The sequence below is a fragment of the Triturus cristatus genome, chromosome 6, assembly GCF_964204655.1.
Source record: "Triturus cristatus chromosome 6, aTriCri1.1, whole genome shotgun sequence".
In the NCBI taxonomy this organism is placed as follows: Eukaryota; Metazoa; Chordata; class Amphibia; order Caudata; family Salamandridae; genus Triturus; species Triturus cristatus.
This window is the reverse complement of record NC_140589.1, coordinates 1178475374-1178499810: the sequence shown is the minus strand read 5'-3', so window position 1 is coordinate 1178499810 and position 24437 is coordinate 1178475374.

Here is a 24437-nt window from a genome sequence, read left to right as displayed (position 1 = left end):
TCGGTAAATAAGAGTCGGTAATTAACACGGATTGAAAGCAGGTGGTAACCATCAACAGTGCATATTAGCAATCCCAAAATGCAACAGCGTGGACAACATGGCCGCTATGTATGTCATTGCAAGGCGCCTACGTCTACAGGCAGCAGGACTGAGGGTTTGGCGACGGGAGGAACGCATCTACAGACAGCGCATCACACTATTCCAGCTGACTGATGCAGAGATACATGAGAGGTACAGGCTACACCCCGAAACCATCATGGACTTAATCAGGGACCTTCACCCACTCCTAGACCAGCCAATAAGAAGGGCGCACGCCATACCCCCACATGTGCAGGTGCTCTGCAGCCTACATCTGCTGGCATCCGGCAGTTATCAGGTGGTGATAGCTGCGGTGGGTGGGGTATCCCAGAGTTGCCTGTCACGTTTCTTCAGGAAGTTCCTGGATGCCATGATGCAGAGAATGCACCACTACATCAGCTTCCCCAACACACAGGCTGCACTGCATAAAACAAAAACAGACTTTTATCACATGGCACAGTTCCCCCATGTCATCGGCTGTATTGATGGTACACACATCCCATACTGTCCACCAGCTGACACAGAGCACATCTACAGGAACAGGAAGTCCACCCACTCCATCAATGTGCAGGTGATCTGTGATGCAGGGAACATCATCACAGATATTGTTGCAAAGTTTCCTGGAAGCACCCACGACTCTTACATCTTCCAGAATAGTGGGATCTACACACGACTGAGTGCAGGAGAATTCGGAGAGGGATACCTGCTAGGTAAGTAACAGTGACGCCCCTTGCAACCTGCAAATCATAGTGTATAGAGGCATGTTACTGATGTCACCCTTTTACTCATCTAGGCGACAGTGCATATGCATGCCGGTCATTCATCCTCACTCCCTACCTACACCCAGCAACCCAGAGTGAGAGACGATACAACGTGGCACACAAAACAACACGCAATGTGGTGGAGCGCACGTTTGGACTACTGAAGAGCAGGTTCCGCTGCCTCCACAAGAGCGGAGGCGCACGCCAGTACAAACCCATCACCTGCTGCAAGATTATTGCCACTTGTGCAATGCTGCACAACCTTGCCACGAAAAAAGGGACAGATGTGGAACTAACATATTTTGAGGACAACGAGGATGAGTCAGGACAGCCACAGGGCAACGCAGCTAGAGTGCCAACTGCAATAGATGGGAGAGAGAGACGGGCAGAGATCACATGCAACTATTTCTGAGTAAGTAAGGGGACACAGCCAGTTGTGAGAAGTCATGACGTAGTTTAATGTGGCACCACGCCATGAACACATGAACAAGCCAATCTGGCAATATCCCATCTATACAAGAAGTAAGTCCAGGGTTACGTCACCCAATGGGAAGTGGCTAAGCAGGGCCACATCAATGTTTGCGCATACGCGCTGCAGTGGTGGATGGCACGGCCTGTGCATCCTCACTAGAGCCAACCCCAAGCCGCCTGCTGCTCCTGCGTGCTTCTGGGACGGGGGGTGTGATGCTGCTCCTGCTGCTGGTGTCGATGCTCTCCGCAGCATCCCCTGCAGCAGTTGTCGACGCCTGACTAGTCAATAGCACCCCTAGTGCACTTGTCACCTGCACCATCCCCCGAGACAGGTCGCTGCAGCACTGTGTTAGGCCCTCCTGCATCGTCACAGAGCGCCGGCACAGTAGAGAAGTCGCCGTTGCCAGACGGTTGAGTGCCCTGTTGGTAGTGTCCCTTCTCTGGCGTTCCCGGCGCCGTGCTTCGATGTCAGCATCTAATTTGCTGCACAACTGCTGGATTGACTGGGACATGTCCCGAATGCCCGCAGCCATGCCGCTGATGTTATTGTCCATGGTGACTAATGTGGTTTTCATCACCCGCATGTGCCTCTGGACTGACATGACTGCCTTTGTTTGCAGGCGCTGTTGCTTCAACATTTGGCCCTCGAGACCCAAGAAGACACCATGGCCGTCAATGGGTGCTGGTGGACTCTGGACACGCGACCTGCGGCGCCCTCTTGCTCCCGTCTGTGCTGCCTGTGAGGTGTGGGGCACAGTGGCATGGCTCCCTTCCTGGGACATGGTGAGTTCGTCAGGGCCCATGCTGTCGTCTGACGAGGTGTCTAAGGCTCGTAGCCTGGCTGCTGGACGCCTCATCATTCTCACACCTGCAAGCGGAGATGTGGCCGGTGACTCAAACATGAGTGGCGATGCTGGCTCTTGGTGAGGTGATGCTGGCTCTGGGCGAGGTGATGCTGGCTCTGGCTGCGGCGAGGCTGCCTGTGTTGGTGGTGCGGGTGCCAGTGGGCCTGCTCCCTGGTCTGTACTTGTGCTGGCTAGAGGTGATATTTGTGGCCGGTGTGCCGTCTCTCCTGCAGCATGCCCTGTCTTGCATGATGTCACATCTGTGGACAGAAATACAACATTGGCTCAGTGTCCCCGAAGGGCTGCATTGAAAGCGTCACAATGAATCATTTCACATTCCAAAATGTCCTCTGTCTCCTTGTGCCTCGAGTGCGTGACATGCCTTGTTGCCCTGTTACATTTACGTCATGGTTAGTGTTTCCCTGACTACATCTCCCGGAATGCATTGCCTGTCTGCACTGACACGTGTGGACTGCAGTGTGATTCTCGTTTCACAATGGGGGATGTGGGTTAGGGATAGGGGGTGCTACATTGCTGTGCTTTCGTCTTACCTTGTTGTGTGGCGGCTCTGGCAGAGCTGTCGGCGTCCCCAAGACCCACGACGCTCTCTTGCTCGATTGTGGCCCCCACCAGCTCCTCCAGTTCGGTGAGGGCAGGTGCCCTGTTGGTTCCACCTCCAGTCTGGCTGGCCTCCTTCTGGATGTCGCCCATCTTCCTCTTGGTTACAATCCTCAGGTCATACCAGCGCTTCTTTAGGACCTCTATGTCCCTGTGGGTCACTCCCACTGCATTCACCTGGGCCTGGATGGCCAGCCATATGTTGCGCTTTTCCGCCTCAGGCACTTGCAGGGATTGCCTTCCGAACAGCTTCTGGTGCTGCTTCACCACCTCCTCCACCAGCACCTGGAGTTCCTTGGGGCTAAATTTCAGCTTCCTCCTCTTTTCCCCTCCGTCTCTCTGTGTTCTCTGGCTGGACATGATGTTCGTTTTCCCGCTCGCACAGGCACCGGCTCCCTGCCTCTCCTCTGCACTCCAAGACTCTCCAGGGTCGGCTAATTATGTACACCTGCCTGGGTGTGGCCACTTCCTGGTTGGGTGGGCTGTGGTTGCACGGGATTAGCTGTTTCGTCAAGTCATGTGATTTTATTTGCCGAATCCGTACATACCGATTCGGTATTTTCCGATTCGGTAAATACCACCTCGGTATTTTCCGATTCGGTAAATACCACCTCGGTATTTACCGATTCGGTGGATTCCGAATCGTGATTACCGAATGTTACCGAATCGGTAACTGTTACCGAATTTTTACCTACATATAACTTACCGATTCTAATTTACCGATTCGGTACGGCTCGGTATTTTAGAAACGGTAAAATTTATTTACCTACATGAGGCCCAAAGTACCTTCCTTCAGTGCCAGGGAGTACTATGGTAATGAGTCCTTTTTTGAAACACATTTGCCTTTAGGTTTTTTTTTTAGAGTTGATAAGGGCCCGGCAGCTTTCCAAACAAGAACGTTTTGCAAAAACCATGACGAAATAAAAGAAGAATCACCAAAAGGCTAGGGGTCAACACTAGACCTATTGACTATGCCAATGCTTGTTCTTTTATGTTAAGCAGTCAATGAGAATGCATGCGCCTACCAGCTCTCTCCTCCCTCTGTTGTTTGATTGATTGATTGATGTACTTATAGAGCGCAGCTATCACCCTACGGGCATCTTGGCGCTTGCATTGGGAACCCGTCCTGGTTTTTCCCTGTAAGATAACCCGTACTGGGCATCCCCAAGGTGAAAGCCAGGAATCCCGCCACGGGGGGCCGTTGTGGAGATTAAGCAGGCTTGTTGCCCAGAGCTGCATAGTGTGAACTCGTGCTTAGAGTGGGCACCGAAGCGAGAATTATCGAGTCAGTGGACAATTGGGCTCTGGACCCTGCCGCGTCGGGAATCAAACCCAGGTCCCGGGTCTGATCTCTGCTTCAGGGTATGCCTCCTCTAACCAGTGAGCTACACTTCTCCACTTGCAATCTCTGCCCCCATGGCTCCAGGGCATTTAAAGCTGCTTGAGAATGACCCAGCAGACTCCAAACGATTCACCCACTGATTATTTTATGAAAGTTTATCAAATTCAGGAAAACAAAAGCATTTTTATTCTTAGGTTTGGGTGTTACTGCTTGAAAAAAACAGCAAAGTCTGTTTCAGAGTGTAAAGGGCATGAAGTGCTAACATTTATACCAAATACATCTTTTTGTATCTAAAATATTGATATTTGATATATTTGATATTGATAAAACCACCGTCTTTCCAGCTGCAAAGCTTGAGTGCTCCCAGATCGCATGTTGTATAATCATCCTGTATCCCCAAAAATATGAAGCATTTGAAACTGTAGAAAAGCAAAGCATTTTAAGCTTTAGAAATACAATGCATGGCCAGCGAAAAAGGAGGGAGCGGTGAATTCTGAGTTAACTTTTGTCCTGATCTACAGTTAACTGGAATTTCTTTATTTACAGTAAGGGGGTTTTCAGGGTTCCTTGCAACAGTTTGGGGTTGCCTTCCCTCAAAGTGCAGGCCTCAGTGGTGCTGAGAAGTGAACAACACAACAGTCATGAATAAGCACCCAAACCAGATAGAAGGACCACTGTGATCTTACTGAAGTCAAGAAGAGGCCAGTATAATTTGCACTGTGTGCAATGTATCCAGTACATGCACAATGCAGGGTACTTTTATAATGCTACGTTCATTCAAACATATCTCGAATATACAAAAAACAAAGATTAAGCACACACTGGTACAAAAAGAATGTACAAGTTTAGTGGACAAAGGACTGTTTCAATAAGAAGCTTATGCTTTCAGGTAGAAAGAGTCCTGGTGATTTACACTCACATCCAGTTTAACAGATACTCTTCCATCATGTACACACACCAGCTACAGCTTTTCTTTTAATATAAAGAAAGCACTTACTCGACTTAAGGCCCAAGCACATACATAGGGACCGATTATGATGGCGGTGGAACCGCCACCGGCAGGCTGCCACTGGCGGTTTCACCGCCATCGCCAAGCACTTCTCCGCCCGCCATATTATGATGGCGGGTGGGGTGCTAGCGGACGCAAAGTCCATCCGCCACATGTCCGCCACAGACAATCATTCCGATTGCCTGGAGAACCCAGCCAGCATGCGTAGAATGGTGACTGTGCCTAGCGGACAGCGTCCACCAAATTACGATGCTGCTTAAAGCCAGCCTTTCCATGGCGGTAAAACCGCCATGGAAAGGCTGGCATGGATTGGATTCGGGGGCCCGTTGCAGCCCCTGCTTGTGTTGGGGGGAGGTGGTTGTGCACTGGGGGGTACCCATGGTACCCCCTACATTTCCTTGCACCAGGTGGCAGGCACCGCTTGGTGCCTTCCACGTTGTGCAGGGAAACACACAACATGCTTTTTTAGCATTGCCGAGGGTGCAGCCAGCAGCACCCGCCACAATGTTAAACTTGCAGGATGCAACTGCCACGGTGTCGGTTGGATCGTAATTGGGGGTGCGGGACCGCCACCTTACAGGCAGGCGGTCCCAGCCCCCGCATCGATGGCGGACGGACTCAAGTCCGTCCGCCATCGTAATCAGCTCCATAGTTCAGGTGTATGTCCACTCTAAAAAGTAGGATGCTCACTCGTCCTTGAATTTTAGCCAGGCAACAACACAATGCACACAAGAATTGCAGGTCCCCCTACTGAGATTGAAGGCCAACCAGTTCATATAGCAGGAAAAGCAAAGCATCACGTACCAGAATCCAAACTAGTGTTGGTGAAAGCATCTCGGCTCGATGACAGTGAATATCGTAACAATGGTCCTCTTGACAGCCATGATGATGTCCTATTGGCAATCTTGATAGTTTGCACCTTTGAGTGCAGTTGTGACTGCGGTGCAAAAGCATGCTTTTACATTCATGCTCTCGCACTCCACAGCTGCCCATCAATGAAGCAAAACAGGTTACAAAAAACCGCCATGCTCCAATATGGAAAGCTATTCCTTTGTCAGCCATGTGTTTTCCTTTCTTCAGGCTTGCACAACCTTATTGGGTTTCTGGGACAAAATTGCACCCCTGTTCTGACCTCACTATGTTGTAAAACTAGAGCTAATTCTTTATTTCTGATGAACAATTTATGAGAATGTTGCTAAATACACTACAGGCCAAGGGAGTACCCAGAAAAATAAAATACCGCCCACTTTGACCCATACATAGCAATAAATATGCAAGTGACCCGGTTGGAACCTCGCTGCTCTTACGGACTTTGACGACTTCCAGCACCCTTGAGGTGGGTTTCCTAAGCATCCCAGAGGCCAGTGAGTGTGTTCAGCGAACCTGAGCACCGTGGACCGCGTGGGTGCCGAGATTCCCAATACCCCAGGACACCGGCCCCCTCTTGCGTAGCACACGACCCTGACATGTGGGGAAGTTGTGCTTTGACCCATTATTGAGCCAACCACCAAGCAGCATTTGTGCCAAAGACCAGCACCCTAGCCCCCTCCGGTGGCCCGTGGGCTCCCTTTTACGCATTCCATTTTGCTGCCTTCCCCGGTCCCTTGTCTCTCAACTTGTGGGCCCTAGCGGAGGACAATCTCAACATCTAAGAGTTCCCCTGATTGCTCCAGGCCTGCTCTACAGTCTTTCCAAAGGAGACCTCTCACAGACCTCGTGGGTCTGCATCAGTAGCTGATTTGTTTATCTTGTGTGGGTTGCAGTTGCCAAGGCTTAGTGGATCCAATCCGGACACTAATACCGCAGCGACCCTCATCCAACAGGGGATAGTTGCCCTCCAGAAGCTGGCCTTCCTTGAAGCCTCCTGGAGCCCGTGGCTGCAGATCCAAGCTACAACTCTTTCCACTTGAAGCACCCAACATTGAAGGGCGCTTTGCTTTGAGCTCCCTGGTCACTGTGCCATGACCCAGACTCTGTCCCCTCTACTTTTAGGTTCTTTTCTTCAACTTCTACAACTTCAATCTTCACGGCATCATCAACGCTTTTGGCTAGCAGAACTTTTGAACATTTTCCCATTGAAAATCAGCCCGTGACCCGACATCGAAAACGACCTATGCACCCGGCTTCCCTGGGGCAGGTAACAGTGGTACCTTGGTACTCTCGTGGTAGTGGGCTCCTCAAAAGCTTAAGTCTAAAGTTTTAACTTTGAACTCCTGCTAGAAGTGTCTTTCATCTGTGTAAATCAAACCGCGAAATTCTCCATAGGCTTTAATAGAGATCCCAATAGCAGCTATTTCCACTGCACGGTCCCCTTCCTCATAACCTGGGGTGGATTCTTAAGGGGCCAGCGATCCTAAATGCCCTAGGCATTGTCTGTAGAATTGTCGTGGTTCTTATACCACTTTTTTGATATATGGTTTGGTCCCCCCCGGGGCCCTGTGATTCCTGTGCTATTTATTTTGTTTATAAATGCTTGTTTGAATTGTAACTTTGCCACTAGCCTCATAAAGAGACTGTGGGATTCTGTCTAGAATAAATACATATATTTTATATATATACCTGTGTGGGCTACTCTTTCATTTGGTCATTCAAGAGGTTATCTATGGTAAAACAATAAGCTTAACACTCCTTCAAGACTTAGCCTGAAGGCTGCTCTCCACAGCTACCACTAGGATAGCTTTCTTTAAAGGTTGTCTTAAACCTATCATCAATAAGAGTCGAATTGGACTGGTGCAAGGTGTCCCCTATAACTAGGAGACAGCATATGCCAGGCCAACTTCTCACACCCCTGGGGATCATTTTCAGAATATCATGCAAAATGATGACTATTATAGCATGATTTTAAAAGAATTTAGCCAAAAACTACACATTTATCTGTACTGTCCTATTTCTCTCATTCATCCTTTCCATCGTCTTTCTTTTTGTGCTCCTTTCTTTTCTTATTTCCATAATCTTTTTTGTTGTGTGTGTAATCCATTCTTTCTTACCATCTTTCTTTCCTTCCGTCTATTCTTCTCTCATTCCATCAGACCTTTTTTTATAGCTTCCTATCCTTATTTACATCCGTTTTTTCTTATGTTGCTTCTGTTCGTATTGCATATAGCTGAGACCTTCTAATTTCTACCTCCAACCGAGTGAGATACCCACTGTGATTTTTTTCCTTGCTTGCCTTCTACATTGTTCGCCTTAATTTGTAATTCAATGTTATATTTTAATTATTCACTCGTGTTATACACATTCACGATATATCCCTTTATACCCCTCCTTTTCTTTTCCTCCATTTCAATCCTCCCAGTGCATCCTCGAACTCGGAATGCACTCCCTCGCCTTTACTTGCGGGTCCCTCCCGGGGTACCTAACTTACACTATTCTTTCCCTTGTCTAGTTGTTTCCTTCCCTCGTGACCTCCGTCACGTGCTCCACTTCCGGCTTTTTCTTCCCCTGCGTCCCGTATGCGGCTGCATCGGACGCTTCACTGACCGCCTTGATTGCATAGATGTTTCGCTCCTCTCCGGCTGATTGATTGAATCACCTCAAGCCGACGGAGTGATTTACTCCTCCCTCCTGGGACGCCTTCTTACAGTAAGTCCCCATCACCCCTTGCCCTCGCTGGCCTTGGTTGTCCTTCCCCCTAATGGCTGCGGTATTATTAACTATCACTGCTCGTGTCTTTTCAGAATCTACTTCTCCCTCCCAACGTGCCCAGTTCCCGGCCCATTGGACATACTACCCCGATTCATTCACGCACCATTGGCCCTCCGCCAACGCGTCCCATCTGGCTTTTTACCGGGTAATTATTCCACTACTTCAATTACCTACTGCCCATTTCCACATTTCTTGTATTTCTTCCTCTTACATTCCTCTTTGCCCACAGATTTACACAGCGCCTTCTACTTATTAAGATCTAGAACCACACATGACGCCCCACCAACTTCTTTCTACTAGGTAATTTTCTTCTTTTCTCAATTATTTACTCTTGCTGTCCTTGTCCCCTGAGACGACTCTGATTCTGACCACCCCCTTTCTCTCCCCCTCTTCTCCATAGAGCACTACCTTCAATTTAATGAAATATTGTCCTGATGATGACCTTAAATCATCCAGGTTGAAACGCCGTCGACTACACAGCCTAGAACTCAGGCGCTCTTGAGGTCAATTCAATTACCTGAATAATTTTGTACAGACAATTTGTATATATACTTGCATTGTTATTTGACCACTTTAAATCTTATCCTATCTCGCTGTTCACGCTGTTTTTTGCACCGTTGTGTCACTGCGCCGTCCACTTCTCACTAGCACGCTCAGTGCCCACCTTGTATGTTATGGTCATTGTATAAATATATGTACTGTAGTGCTTCTCAACTACTTACAGAATTATAAAAATTGACTCTCTTTACCTCACCCCTACGCTGTGGTCTCCCCATCTTTGTTCCCCTCCCCACATGTGATTGATTTCACCGCTTGTAAATTGTCCTATCCACTTCCCAACAGCAGCTATCATACAGACATGCTGTCCACACCACTTTTCAATTTCTCCCCGCAGCAGCCTCTCACCAGCTTCAGGACCCGCGGGGATGGAAATGCGTACATGTTAACATGGTCACTAGGGGGCGCTACACTCACCGCTTCACTCGGGCCCCGGCCGCCCTCCTTATGTTGCAGGCTATTCATCTTCAGCGGGCACTGATGTCACACACTCGGAGGTGCAGGTATCACTTGACCTTGGGCTGGTACCACGTCGCAGGCCGTGGCACAGGCTTGGACAGCGGACCCTCATTGGCCACCGAGGATGCATCACTGGAGGCACCCAGGGAGTCCTCATGTCAGTGTCGTCGCTTCTCTTCATGCGGGGTGTTGGACCCGGCCTTGTGGCGTGGTCCCGAACCCTCCTACCAGACTAAACGGGGGCTACCCGAACCCATCGGGGTCCCCCTGGATTGTACCCCGCTACCCTCCAGCCTTCGTGACGCGACCCGCCCCCGGCCTCGGTCCCCGCGAAGCCCTGACCTCAAGGCGCCAAGACCTGACCGGAGGGGGTCGAGTGGCCACTCCACAGATCCCGGAGGAGGAGAGTTTCGATGGGGCCTCCAGCCGTCCCCCGACGCCTGGTTGCGATCGCCCTCCGGCCTCCCTGGGCGCTGGCTCCACCCCCCGCGGGGTGCCTGGACGCTCTTCTCCCGGCCCCTCCGACCCCCCCAGGCGCGAGGGTCCGGACATCAAAGGGCTCCAGACCTATATCTGGGGCAGCCCAAAACCAGGACGGCAGTTGTATCCTGGAGTCGAGAGCCCTGCTGATCGGATCGCGGCTGACCCTACGGAGAGAGACTCATTGCCTGGAACTTGGAACTCGAGCCCTGCTGACTACGTCGCGGCTCCCCCTTGCTGAGAAGAAGACCCTCACGGAACATCGGAGACCTGCTGACCTCGTCGCGGCTCGACCTCGCTGAGCTAACCATCGGAGCCCTGCTGACCTCGTTGCGGCTCGACCTCGCAGAAGTAACCATCGGAGCCCTGCTGACCTCGTCGCGGCTCGACCTCGCAGAAGTAACCATCGGAGCCCTGCTGACCTCGTCGCGGCTCGACCTCATCGAGGCAACCCTCCGAGCCCTGCGGACGACGCCCCGGCTCCCGGAAACCCCCCAGCTCGAGGATTGAGAGCTGGGCGCAGGGTGTTCCCGTACCAGGCTGGTACTGAGACTGTCCCGCTACCCCGTCCCTGAACGACCCTGAGACTCTTTGGGATCCCTCGATCCGCCTGTAAATATTGCCACAGAAACCTGCCTTTTAATACCGATAAAGACTTGTGAGAATTGATACCCTTGTTGTGTCCCTTTGTGGTGGTGGGGTTGCTTGGCTGGTACGATCATAGGAGAAGGACCTCGTCCAGGAGGCTTCTCAGCGGCGCTCGGCTACTTTCCTACGGAATGGTGGCTCTCGGGGTGGTCAGTCCGACACCCTCTGACTCCCCGGAGAGCGCCCTTCTAACATTGGTGGCCAGCGGTGCGATCCGAGCCCGACGCAAATCGTACAGCGAGTAACTCACCCACTACCTACCCAGACACAGAGTAACCATGAGCAACCAAGAGACCACCCCAACCGCGGAATTCCAACAAGAAAGATTGGAGGAATATACTCATAAGAAGCGAAAAAAGTTTGGTAAAGACAAAGGCATCGCGCCCACCGGATGAAACACAAAAGAGGACCTGCAAAAAGCCCTAAAGGCCTGGGTAGAGTCCGAAGCGGCCTCCCCCCAAACCGAAGAAAACCCGGTGCCTAACGTGCACCGGCAACCAACCGCAGCCCCGGCAGATGGGAGAAGAACCAGTATGGAGACCGGCCTCTCCCCGGAAGAGATACGAGAACGGGAGAGGGTCAGGACCCACGAGTTGGAGCTCGCCCGACTCCGCCTGGACGGCGAACTCCTACTAGCCGAAAAGAAATTGGCCCTAGAGCAACTGCGGCTGCAAGAAGAAATAGAGGAGAAAAAGCGGCACCGAGAACTGGAAGAGAGGAGGCTAACCCTCGAGCATGAGCGGGGCCTTAAAGACCTTGAAATTAAGTCCAAGAATGGGGAGACCGGCACCCCCGGAAACAGGGACACCCCCCCGCCGGCCGAGGCGAAAGTACATATCCCCAAGGATGTCGTCAAAGAGTACTACAAGAACGACGACATCCAACAATGGTTCAAGGCCTACGAGGTCGCCATGACCGCCCATCGGGTACCCCGAAAAGATTGGGGTGCCGGCCTATGGGGACGGTTCCTCAGCGAAGGCAGAGACACCCTGCTACAGCTCCCAGACGAGGTGATGACCTCTTATGACCATATGAAGGAGACCCTGCTCACCCGCTATGGTCTCACCTCAGAGATGTACCGCCAGCGCTTCCGGGACTGCAAGAAGCTCCCCGGTACCACCTGGGTGGAATACGTAGACTTTTTCAGCAGAGCCCTGGAAGGTTGGATCAAGGGCAGCAAGGTCACCTCCTACGAACAGCTGTTCGACCTCATTGTATGGGAACACCTCTCCAACAACTGCTTCATCGAGCTGAGACAGCACCTCCTTGACAGCAAGCTGACCGAGCCGCGGAAGCTCGCCGCCGAGGCCGATCGATGGGTGAACACCCGGGTCCCTCGGAAATCGATGGGGGAGTACCAACGGAACACCACGGGGCCCCCCCGCCAGCGTGGCAGAGGAGGAGGATCGAACAGGAACAGAGACTTCCCAGCAGGGCCGCCCCGGAATCCTCCCCGGGGACCGCCCCCGAACCGCACGTCCCCGACCCTCGCCCGAAGAGGGGCCCCCCTAGCCCGACCAGGACCTCGACCGACGGTAACGTGCTACAACTGCCAACAGCCAGGGCACTATGCCAGTGACCCAACCTGCCCCGTGAACCGACGAGCTGGGACCACCGGGCCACCCCCCCGCCAGTTGGCGGCCGCTGCCCTGGGGGAAGGGGGAGAAGAGGAAGAGAACTACGACGCCGGGCCAACCGAGTGGGAACCCGCCGCCATGACCTTGGTATGCATGGGCAGCCGGGAAATGGTGCCCCGGGCTCCCATCCCGAGCAACACCCAGAAGTACAAACAGAGGGTCACCATTAATGGACGCCGGGCCGAAGCCCTCCGCGACACCGGAGCCAGCGTGACAGCCGTCCGCTGCCACTTGGTGACCCCCGAACAGATCATGCCTAATGTACTGTGCCCCGTCCGGTCGGCAGACAACACCGAGAGCTTGTGCCAGATGGCCCGGATCCCCTTTGAGTGGGGGGGAGTATCGGGCATGCTGAAGGTGACCGTCCGCGAAGACGCCCCCATAGACTGCCTCCTTGGGAACGACCTGGAAAGTTCCCCCTGGGCCCATGTCGAGCGCCGAGAGCATCTGGGGATGCTGGGACTGCCCGAGTGGGCCTGCGCAACCACCCGGTCCACGACCGCCCGGGCCATCCGACCGAGCGTAGCTGCTCCCCCCGAAGAGCCGGAGTGGCCTGAGCCACCACCTCCCTCCATCGAAGAAGAAGCCGACGCCGAGTCCGGGCCGCCAGAACTCGCCCCGGACGAGGTCACCGCGCTCGGCGACCTCCCCGAACTCGCCCAGTGGCGCCAAGAAGGTGGCCCCACAAGGGAGCAGTTCCGCCAAGAACAGAAGACCTGCCCCTCCCTCGAAGGGACCCGACAGCAAGCAGCCGCCCAGGCCGCCGGAGATCAGACGGGGACCCACTGGGTCTATTGGGACAATGACCTCCTCTACAGAGAGCAGAAGACCGCAGAATTGGGGGCCAGCCGAGTGCTGGTGGTCCCCCTCCGATTCCGGGACTTCCTCCTCAATCTGGCGCATGATGTGCCCCTCGCCGGGCACCTGGGGCAAGACAAAACATACAGCCGCCTGGTGACTCACTTCTACTGGCCCCGAATGCGGAAGGACGTGGACAATCATTGCCGAACCTGCCCGACCTGCCAAGCCAGCGGGAAGAGTGGGGGAAGGGTCAAAGCCCCTCTCCAGCCCTTTCCAATAGTAAACACCCCGTTCGAGCGAGTGGGGATCGACATCGTGGGGCCCCTGGACCCCCGAACCTTCCAAGGACATCGCTTCATCCTCGTCCTGGTCGATCATGCCACCCGATACCCCGAGGCCATCCCTCTCTGAACAGAGACGGCCCCGTGGTGGGCCTGGCCTTGATGGGAATCTTCTCCAGAGTAGGTTTCCCCCGGGAGGTTGTGAGCGACCGAGGCACAAACTTTATCTCCAAGTATATGCGGTCCCTGTGGCAACAATGCGGGGTCACCTACAAATTCACCACCCCGTACCACCCCATGGGGAACGGACTAGTCGAACGATTTAACCGGACGTTGAAGGGAATGATCAAAGGCCTGGAGGAGCCCCTGAGACGCAAATGGGACGTCCTGCTGCCCTGCCTCCTGTTTGCCTATCGGGAGGACCCGCAAAAGTCTCTGGGGTTCAGCCCCTTCGAACTCTTGTACGGACACCCTGTCTGAGGCCCCCTCAGCCTGGTCAAAGAAGGCTGGGAGACCACCGTCCAAGATGCTCCCCCCGACGTCTACCGGTACCTCCTGACCCTGCGAAACCAAACCCGGAAATTCAGGGAACTGGCCGAAGCCAACCTCGAGGCCAGCCAGGAGGAAATGAAACGCTGGTATGACCAGACCGCCTCCTCCATCGAGTTCGAGCCAGGCCAGCAGGTCTGGGTCATGTCGCCCGTCGACCCCTGTGCCCTCCAAGACAAGTGGACCGGGCCCTTCAAGGTGGTCGAGAAGAAGAGCCCCGTCACCTACCTGGTCGACATGGAGTCCCCCAGGAACCCCCTCCGGGTCCTCCACGCCAACAGGCTCAAACCCCACTTTGCCCGAACGGAACTTAGCCTGCTGATGGCTACAGACGATGGGGCCGAAGACGACTCCGAGCCCCTGCCCGACCTCCTGAAAACCTCAGAAAAGGACGGCTCCGTAGAGGGAGTCATCCTCTCCGCCACCCTGACTCCAGAGCAGCGCCAAGATTGTCAAGGACTGCTGCATCACTTCGCTGCTCTCTTCTCCCTCACTTCCGGAGTCACCCGATGGTGCGTCCACGACGTCGACACCAGGGACAGCCCCCCCGTGCGACACCGAGCCTACCAGGTCCCCGAACGGGTGCGGGCCTGCATCCACGCCGAGGTCGCCAAGATGTTGGCCCTGGGGGTCATCGAACCCTCCGACAGTCCCTGGGCCAGCCCTGTGGTCCTGGTGCCGAAAGATGCCGCCCCCGGCACCACCCCGGAGCTCCAGTTTTGCGTGGACTATCGGGGATTGAATGCCGTCACCAAAACCGATGCCCATCCCATTCCTCGGGCAGATGAACTGATCGACCGCCTAGGAGCAGCCCGCTACCTTAGCACCTTTGACCTCACCGCCGGATACTGGCAGATCGGGCTCACCCCAGGCGCCCAAGAGCGTTCCGCTTTCTCCACCCCCGATGGCCATTACCACTTCCGAGTGATGCCCTTCGGCATGAAAAATGCCCCGGCGACCTTCCAAAGACTGTTGAATAAGGTACTGGCCGGCCTAGAAGCGTTCAGCGCCGCCTACCTGGACGATATTGCGGTGTTCAGCAGCCACTGGGCCGAGCACCTAAGGCACCTCGGGGAGGTCCTGACCGCCCTCCAAAGGGCCGGACTCACTGTAAAAGCCAGCAAGTGTCAGATAGGCCAAGGATCCGTAACCTATCTGGGACATCAAGTGGGGAGCGGCCATGTGGCTCCCCTCCAGCCAAAGATCGACGCCATCGTGGCCTGGGAGCCCCCAACCACCCAAACCGCTGTGAGGGCCTTCCTGGGACTCACGGGCTATTACAGGCGGTTCATTCAGAACTATGGAAGCATTGTGGGCCCCCTCACGGAGCTCACATCAAAGAAGCAACCAAAGAAGGTGCACTGGATGCCCCTCTGTCAGGCGGCCTTCGAGACCCTCAAGACAGCGATTTGTACCGCCCCCGTGCTACAAGCCCCCGACTACAGCAAAGAGTTTGTGGTACAGACGGATGCCTCGGAGTACGAAGTCGGGGCTGTCTTGTCCCAAGTGAACTCTGAGGGGATTGACCAGCGGGTGGCCTTCATCAGCCGGCGCCTGCTGCCCCGGGAGCAGAGATGGAGCACCATTGAACGGGAGGCCTTTGCCGTGGTGTGGGCCCTCAAGAAACTCCGGCCCTACCTCTTCGGCACCCACTTTCGGGTCCAAACCGACCACCGACCCTTGCGGTGGTTAATGCAGATGAGAGGCGAGAACCCGAAGTTGTTGCGATGGTCCATCTCTCTGCAGGGGATGGACTTCACTGTAGACCATCGGCCCGGCAACGACCACGCCAACGCCGATGGCCTGTCCCGCTTCTTCCGCCTCGGCGAGGAGAACCCCCAAGACGATGGGTGACTCTCCCTGCCTTCAGCTGGGGGGGACGTCTGTTGGACCCGGCCTCGTGGCGTGGTCCCGAACCCTCCTACCAGACTAAACAGGGGCTACCCGAACCCTTTGGGGTCCCCCTGGATTGTACCCTGCTACCCTCCAGCCTTCGCGACGCGACCCGCCCCCGGCCTCGGTCCCTGCGAAGCCCTGACCTCAAGGCGCCAAGACCTGACCGGAGGGGGTCGAGTGGCCACTCCACAGATCCCGGAGGAGGAGAGTTTCGATGGGGCCTCCAGCCGTCCCCCGACGCCTGGTTGCGATCGCCCTCTGGCCTCCCTGGGCGCTGGCTCCACCCCCCGCGGGGTGTTTGGACACTCTTCTCCCGGCCCCTCCGACCCCCCCAGGCGCGAGGGTCCGGACATCAAAGGGCTCCAGACCTTTATCTGGGGCAGCCCAAAACCAGGACGGCAGTTGTATCCTGGAGTCGAGAGCCCTGCTGATCGGATCGCGGCTGACCCTACGGAGAGAGACTCATTGCCTGGAACTTGGAACTCGAGCCCTGCTGACTGTGTCGCGACTCCCCCTTGCTGAGAAGAAGACCCTCACGGAACATCGGAGCCCTGCTGACCTCGTCGCGGCTCGACCTCGCTGAGCTAACCATCGGAGCCCTGCTGACCTCGTCGCGGCTCGACCTCGCAGAAGTAACCATCGGAGCCCTGCTGACCTCGTCGCGGCTCGACCTCATCGAGGCAACCCTCCGAGCCCTGCGGACGACGCCCCGGCTCCCGGAAACCCCCCAGCTCGAGGATTGAGAGCTGGGCGCAGGGTGTTCCCGTACCAGGCTGGTACTGAGACTGTCCCGCTACCCCGTCCCTGAACGACCCTGAGACTCTTTGGGATCCCTCGATCCGCCTGTAAATATTGCCACAGAAACCTGCCTTTTAATACCGATAAAGACTTGTGAGAATTGAAACCCTTGTTGTGTCCCTTTGTGGTGGTGGGGTTGCTTGGCTGGTACCATCATAGGAGAAGGACCTCGCCCAGGAGGCTTCTCAGCGGCGCTCGGCTACTTTCCTACGGAACGGTGGCTCTCTGGGTGGTCAGTCCGACACCCTCTGACTCCCCGGAGAGCGCCCTTCTAACACGGGGCTCCGCGTACTCTTCCGGGCTACGGCAACTTTTCTGTTGCCCTTATCCACCTTCAAGGCAGCTGCATTCCGAAGGGGTTTGGGTAGTGATTAGGGGTGGGCGGAATTTGCGTAGTCGCGCTACGCAAAGCTCCACAAAACAGTAAAAAATCTCCGCGTTCCCCTATTTTTTTTATTTAAAGGCAACCATCCCAGGACAGTTAATTTAGTTGAGGTTGCTCAACTGAAATGCAAGGAAAGTAATCAATCTTTGGTGCTGAAAAGACGATGGAGGGAGTGACAGCGGAAAAAGAAAAAAGAAACAGCAAGCAAGGAAAAAAATCACAGTGGGTATGTCACTCGGTTGGCGGTAGAAATTAGAAGGTCTCAATATATACATTCCTGAGTACATTAATGGACACAAATTGCTAGCGACAATAAAGCGGTATGTAAAACAGAAAGTTTGCATTACATCGAATCACACCCATTTAGCAAAGGAATTACTGTACAAGGGGAGGGAAGAAAGGCAAATTAAAGGAATAAATTAAGGCAATTTAAGGCAATAAAGGCACAACGTGGCTAGCAAGGAGTACATCAAAAGTAAATAACATATCAGATATTGGCATTAATATTACATGCAGCAGAAGTCAAATCAAGGCGAATTATGCAGGGAGGGTGGGTACAAAAAAATGACAAGTAGGCATCAAGGATAGTCGGTGCATAAAAAGGGGGGGACATGTGGGGTGGGTCCTATGCATGGTAAGACTGGCTAAAGGAAATTACAGCAGTGAGAGGAGAATTCATGTAGCTGTAATTTCTGTATTCTATTCGTCAAGGGTGTTGAGCCCTTTTTCCACAGAATTGCAGCATGCAATCCATCTGCATTCGCATTTTTAAGTAACAGCTGTAGATTACCACCCCTGAGTGGCAATTTGGGGGAGTCAATCACCTGCCAGATAAGATCTGTTTCTTCGTGATTTTTTGTCTTTGTAGTGACTGACCAAGGGTGCTGTATCTACATTACACCTAATGCGGCTTTGATGTTGGAGAATGCATACTTTTACTATCTGTGTTGTTTGGCCAATGTATAGGAAATAACAAGGGCAACGTATTGCGTAGATGACATTTGATGCACGGCAGTTGGTGAAATGATTCAGTTTGTATGTATGTCCATCGTTAACAAATTCCTTTGTGTTGTGTGTACAATTACATGCCATACAGGACTGGCATTTGCAGTGACCAACAATGGGTGGTAGTCCCCAGAGTGAGATAACTGTTTGATATCTCTTGTCAGTTTGTGGCCACGTAATGGCGTGGACAAGCTTGTCAGCAATATTGTTGCCCCTTTTATAGGAGAACAGAGAGGGTTCTTTGAATGGTGCATGGATCCGAAGTAAAGGCCAGTTTCTTTTAATTACCCTACTGACCAAGTTGCTAGAAGGGCTATATGTGGACACAAAAGGGATGCGTGAGTTGGTACGTTTGGGAGAGGGAGAAAGTAGAACCTCCCTGTGGCAATACCAAGCCCTTTTTGAGGCGCAGGTGACAATGCGTTTAGGGTAGCCTCTGCTGATCAGTTTTTTTGAGAGAATGGCTGCTTCCTTGAAGTAGTCTTTACGCCATTTACAATTTCTCCGGATCCGGAGAAATTGGCCATATGGTAAGCCATCCCTCAGGCCCCTAGGGTGGTAGCTGGAATACATCAAAAGAGTGTAGCGCTCGGTGGGTTTACGGTAAAGGGCAGTGCCAATGGTTCCATCCTCTGTATGTAAAGTGAGATCAAGAAAGGGTAAGTCATTCGACCTGATGTCTGAAGTGAATTTCAGGTGTGTCTGGCAGTTGTTAAGCCAATTTATGAAAGATGCTAGGTCATCTTGTGTACCATGCCAGAGTAGGAGGATATCGTCGATGTAGTGACGCCAGAGATTGATTTTATTGAGGAATGGATTATGTGTGGTTAGGAACAGATTGGTTTCAAGATGGTGAACATAGAGGATGGCAAAATTGGGGGAGAAGCAAGCCCCCATAGCTACGCCCTTGATCTCTAAGTAAAATGTTTCTTTGTAAAGGAAATAGTTTCCCGTGAGTGCAATGTGTAGTAAGTCAGTAATGAATTCTGTGGGGTTGTGAACTGGTATGGGGCATGAGTCAAGGAGTTGTGCAATGACAGAAAGGCCGTCAATGTGAGGGATATTGGTATATAATGCCTCGATGTCTAAACCAATCATGAGGTCATTATTGATATCAAAAGGTGTGTCCTCAATGATGTTTATGAGATGTGTGCTATCTCTTACAAAGGTGTCAGTGATTTGGACAAATTCTCTGAGAAAGGAGTCAATATATTTGCCCAAGGGTTCCAGAATTGATCCACAACCAGAGACTATAGGGTGTCCAGGGGGATTAGTGGTGTTTTATGGACTTTGGGTAATATGTAGATGACTGGGGTACGTAGATGCGGATTGTTGAGGAAGGCATATTCCTTTTTGGTGATAATGGCAGAATCTAAGACTCGCTTAGTGATGGATTGTATCTGTTTTCTAACTTCAGGGAGGGGATCTCCGGGTAAAGGTTGATAGTGGGACGAGTTATTCAACTGGTGTAGAATATCTTTGTCATAGTTCTCCATGTCCATAATCACTATTCCTCCGCCTTTGTCTGCGGGTTTAATGACTATCTGTTTGTTGTCTTGTAGATTGTCTAGGGCCTGTTTCTCATTGAGAGATATGTTGTAGGGGACGAACTCTGAGCAAGACTGTAATTCCTTCACCTAATGCAGGACTAATCTCTCGAAGGCAAGAATTTCTGGTGGCATCATGGATGTGGGAGGGAGAAAGGTCGAGGCTGGGTGGAATTGTCCAACAACCGGAGTATTATCATCTGATTTTTCAGAAAAGAATTGTTTGAGGCAGATGCGCCTGAAAAAGAGAAGCAAGTCTTGTAGTTTAAAGAAGTTGCAGTGTTCCGTAGGGACAAAGGACAAGCCCTTGCTGAGGAGGGAGATCTCATCTGAAGACAAGGTGTGGCTGGAAAGGTTGAAGATGGGGATAGGTGAGGTGTTGAAGGTATTACATTCTGGCAATGGACCCAGGCTGTTTTCGGCAGAGGAAAATTGATCCGAGGTGAATCGCTGGTGTATCTCAATAGTCAAGGGGGAGGGGGGGGGTAATTCGGTAATCACTTGGTCTGTGGTTGGTTGCTGGTATGTCACAATGTCCATTATGGGGGGTCTGGTATCATCACTGTTGTTAGGGATCTGAGAAGGTCTAGTTTCCAAAGTAGTCAAGGGGACGAACATCATTTGGGCCCCAGTGGTAGAATTTTCGACGGGTTTGTCGTTCGCCTGCGTACTGGTACTGATAGTTTGGTCTTGTTCATGCCCAACCACGTCCTTGGTTCCCACCTAAAAAACCACTGGATAGTAAGAGCTGGGGATGCGGTCTGTTCTGCGGTCGTTCAGTACTGGAACCTTCTCCAAGGTCTGAGTCCTCTATGGATGTATTTGAAGAGTCAGAGAAGGTAATGACTTGATTATTCCTGTATCTCCCCCAGTTTCTATTTCTTGGTGGTTGATACGGTGTGTTGAAGAATGTATCAAGTAGATACGGATATGTGGTGTCCTTGTTGTAGTGTTTTATGTCTCTTTGTATTTTGGATATTTTCTTATTTTGCTCACAATTGTGAAATGTGGCGATGGTGCTGTTGACTCTATCCAATAGGGACTTAGCGTCAGGGGGGGTTGTGTCAGAAAGAATACGTTTCTCGAGTTCAGCGATCTCCTCTAGCTCTTTTCGGCTGTGTTCTATGGCGGTGTCTATGCCTAGCACAATCCAATATCTGGAGCAGGTCGTGGCCAGATGACTGAATCCGGTATGGAATTTAAGATCTTGTGTAACGATGGCCGGAATGTTGCATATTTGGAGGCCAAGTGGTATAGTATCTGATTTAAGGTATTCAGTAAGCATACGCGCATGGAGGTCTGTGCGAATTTGCTTTTTCATTAAGTTTTCGAGTGTCTCCAAAAGGACCCTTGAAGAGTTAGGGGCTGCTGCGAGAGGTGTAGATGTATGTGAGAATAATGAGGGACCACTCAAAATGCGTTGGCTGTAGTCATCCATGTAAGCTGGGGTCTCCCTTGAGGACATAATGTGTGTGTTAATCACACATAATGTGACACCTTAATGTGTGAGTTAGAGTAGAAAAACTTTCGCATCCCAGCGGTTGCTCAATAACAGAATAACAATTAACAGGAGTACAGCCCGTTAACCCAGGTAAGACCAGGCGTAGTATGCAACAAAGAACAATGTCTCAACTGGAGAGTATTTAAGAGAGGACAATTTACAAGTGGTGAAATCAATCACATGTGGGGAGGGGAACAAAGGAGGGGAGACTGCTCCAGCGCAGAATGCAAAAAATCCCTCCTTCCATTACGGACCAAAAGATCTCACATACACACACTATCCATACATTCGCTGGTGGGGCCCATAACACCAACATTCACTCACCATAAGTCCGTGTGGGAGGTGATTATCTTTCTAAGCGCTGGAAAATGAGAGGGAAATACCACTTCTACCCTAATGAGCAACAAATCTATACAACCTTCTAATACTCATTAGGCCCTAAACTTCACCTTTAGTATTCCTCTCATAAAACGGGACGGATCAGCTAGTTGCTGGTATAAGTGAATTTCTAATTCTCTAATTAACCTTTTCATTAACACATTTCAATGAATAAACAACCCAACTCATTTCCGTAGATATTCAGATTAAAATTTATATTAATATTGCAAATTAAAATCATTCATTTGATCAAGTTGCCATTCATATTTACCTATTCTGGCTAAAGTCGTCCTCTATGTCAAATCTGGCAGTCTCGCAAATCTATGCCCATCAATTTTAGCAAGTTCAGTTCACCAGGAGTTTGGGCATTAATTCAGTCCGTCAAAGATTCAGGCTAACAGCTGTCCTGCAGTGTCACCGTCCTCTCCGTCAGCATAACGTCAGGAAATCGAGAAAGGCTAGAAACGAACCCGCACCCGCCTCTCTATTCTACCATAATTTATAGTAAACATCATTATCAAATGTATCAAAGTTTGGGCATCCGAGTTCGCTGATTGGTCAATCAGGGATCATCCTTTTTAAGTTCTCACGAAAGTGTCTTTTGGGTTATGACCCTTGTCAGTTCCGGCTCACACAACAGTGTTCGTTCTGAATATTTGGCCGATATCCCAGGCTGTCCTTGAAGGGTACATGTTCATCTGGGGTCATGACGAGGCCACTGTATAGCTGTTGTCAGCACAGGCGCACTTCACCCAAGCCTTGTTCAGTGTTGGCAGTCGGGTTAGGCACCAAGGAAGCCATCTCTCGATAGGCCAAAATGGTCAACTTAAGCAAAGAAACACAAAAACGTAATTAATACATAAACATGACTAATTAAATGTTATTCCCTCGCTAATACCCATATGTGTGTGTATTTATCTAGCCAAAAGCAACACTCAATGCGGTTTATACTTACTAAATAAAGCACGAATCACAATCACATCACATAAGCGACATATATCATGCAATAACCTAATTGTCTATCATTAATATGCGTACAAGTTTTAGTTTACGTGATTAATTAGCCAGGCAGATGCAAATCCCACGTGTAATTTATATATTAATAAGGTTGGTAAATATTTTCCACATCACTCCAATCCATTAGTTCGATTATAATTAATTAATTAATCTAATTAATAAAACAACATGCAAAATGGGGTGTGTATACAAAAATTTTGCATAACCCGCTCCAGCAATCCCCCCTTTGGTGATTTTATCACCACACCACCCAAAATGTTGTTCTGTCTTACGGAATCTTTAAAATGTTTTCGTGCTCTTAATCATAATTCAGTTTCACCCATTTCTCCTCTTCTTTCAGTTTTATACATCCTCTCCTTCCATTCTTCTAATGTTATCTCTTCGAAATCTCTATCTTGATCCTTGTCTTTTCTTTTTAATTTTTCTCTTTTTATTCTTTTCTTATTTTTCTTGTTTTTACAGCATATACAACCTAATCTTATCACTAAAATTATACAGATTACACATGTTAATGGAAACAATATTTTACCTATAAGAGTACTACCTATTTTTACTAAAAAATTCTTAATAGCAGCTATTTTCTTTCCAATTCTCTCCCAAAAACCTTCAACCTCCAGTGGTGCGAGTTCATCATGCAATTCAGTAATATTCTTAATATAAGTTTTCAAATCTTTGCTTCCGTCAAGAATGTAAGTACAACAATGTTGAACTTTCAGCATTCCACAGACTCCACCCTCCTTTGCCAATAATATATCAAGGGCAAGTCGATTTTGCATTACCATAGCACGCATGGCAACCATTTCAGTGTTAACCAATAAAAATCCTCCAGCGGTGCTTGTTGACAAGCCATCCACTACTGTTGATAATTTTCTAATTTTGTTTGCATTCAGAGTTATTCCCACTGCTGGTATCAATGCCTGAAAAATGTCACCTACAATTTCTGCCCAAGATTCTCTCTTGGTCCTTGCTAAATGATTACTTAAGCTATGTACACCATCTTCTCCTCTATCCATATGAAAGATTTTCGGAAAGACCAGGCCTACGTAACATGTGCCATACCAATGGTCTGGCAAACGATAATATGCCCTGTTCCCACAAATAAAATATAATCCTTTAAATCCCCATCCTCCCATGATTCGATATGTATCATGGCACTCGCTATTACCTAGAAAATAATTATCATACACAGTTTGATTCCTTCGAATGCAAAATTTCCCTTTCTGAGGCCAATCTAAAGCTATAGTTGGACTAGCTTCTCCTTTCAAATGTTTTTCTTTCTCTATATCCCAGACTGTTTTCTCCACTTTTCCTTCTGCTGCCTTCCTTTGCATTTTCAATCATCTTCTTTCCTCAACCATGTCTAGGGATGTCTTTTCCTCCTTCTTCAAACTGCATGTCAAATTGTTTCTAAAAATATACTCTAATGTTAGTTCCTTAGTTTCTAAGAAGAATTCACCTAATACCTTAGCAGGCTTTACTTTGTTGTATTTATTATAATAAGGCACTTGCGCAAAAAAGTTATCTACATCTGAAAAAAATATTCTAATTTCCCTGTCTCATAAAATAAACTAGCTATTACACTACATGTTATTCCATACGTTGCCGGAAGGTGATGATAAGTCACTCCTTCAGAAACAGATGCAGGTAACTGCATACATACGTAGCAGTCCCGTACGTCCATTGTCTTTACATATTCATACAATAATTTTGAAAACACATTATTAGAAA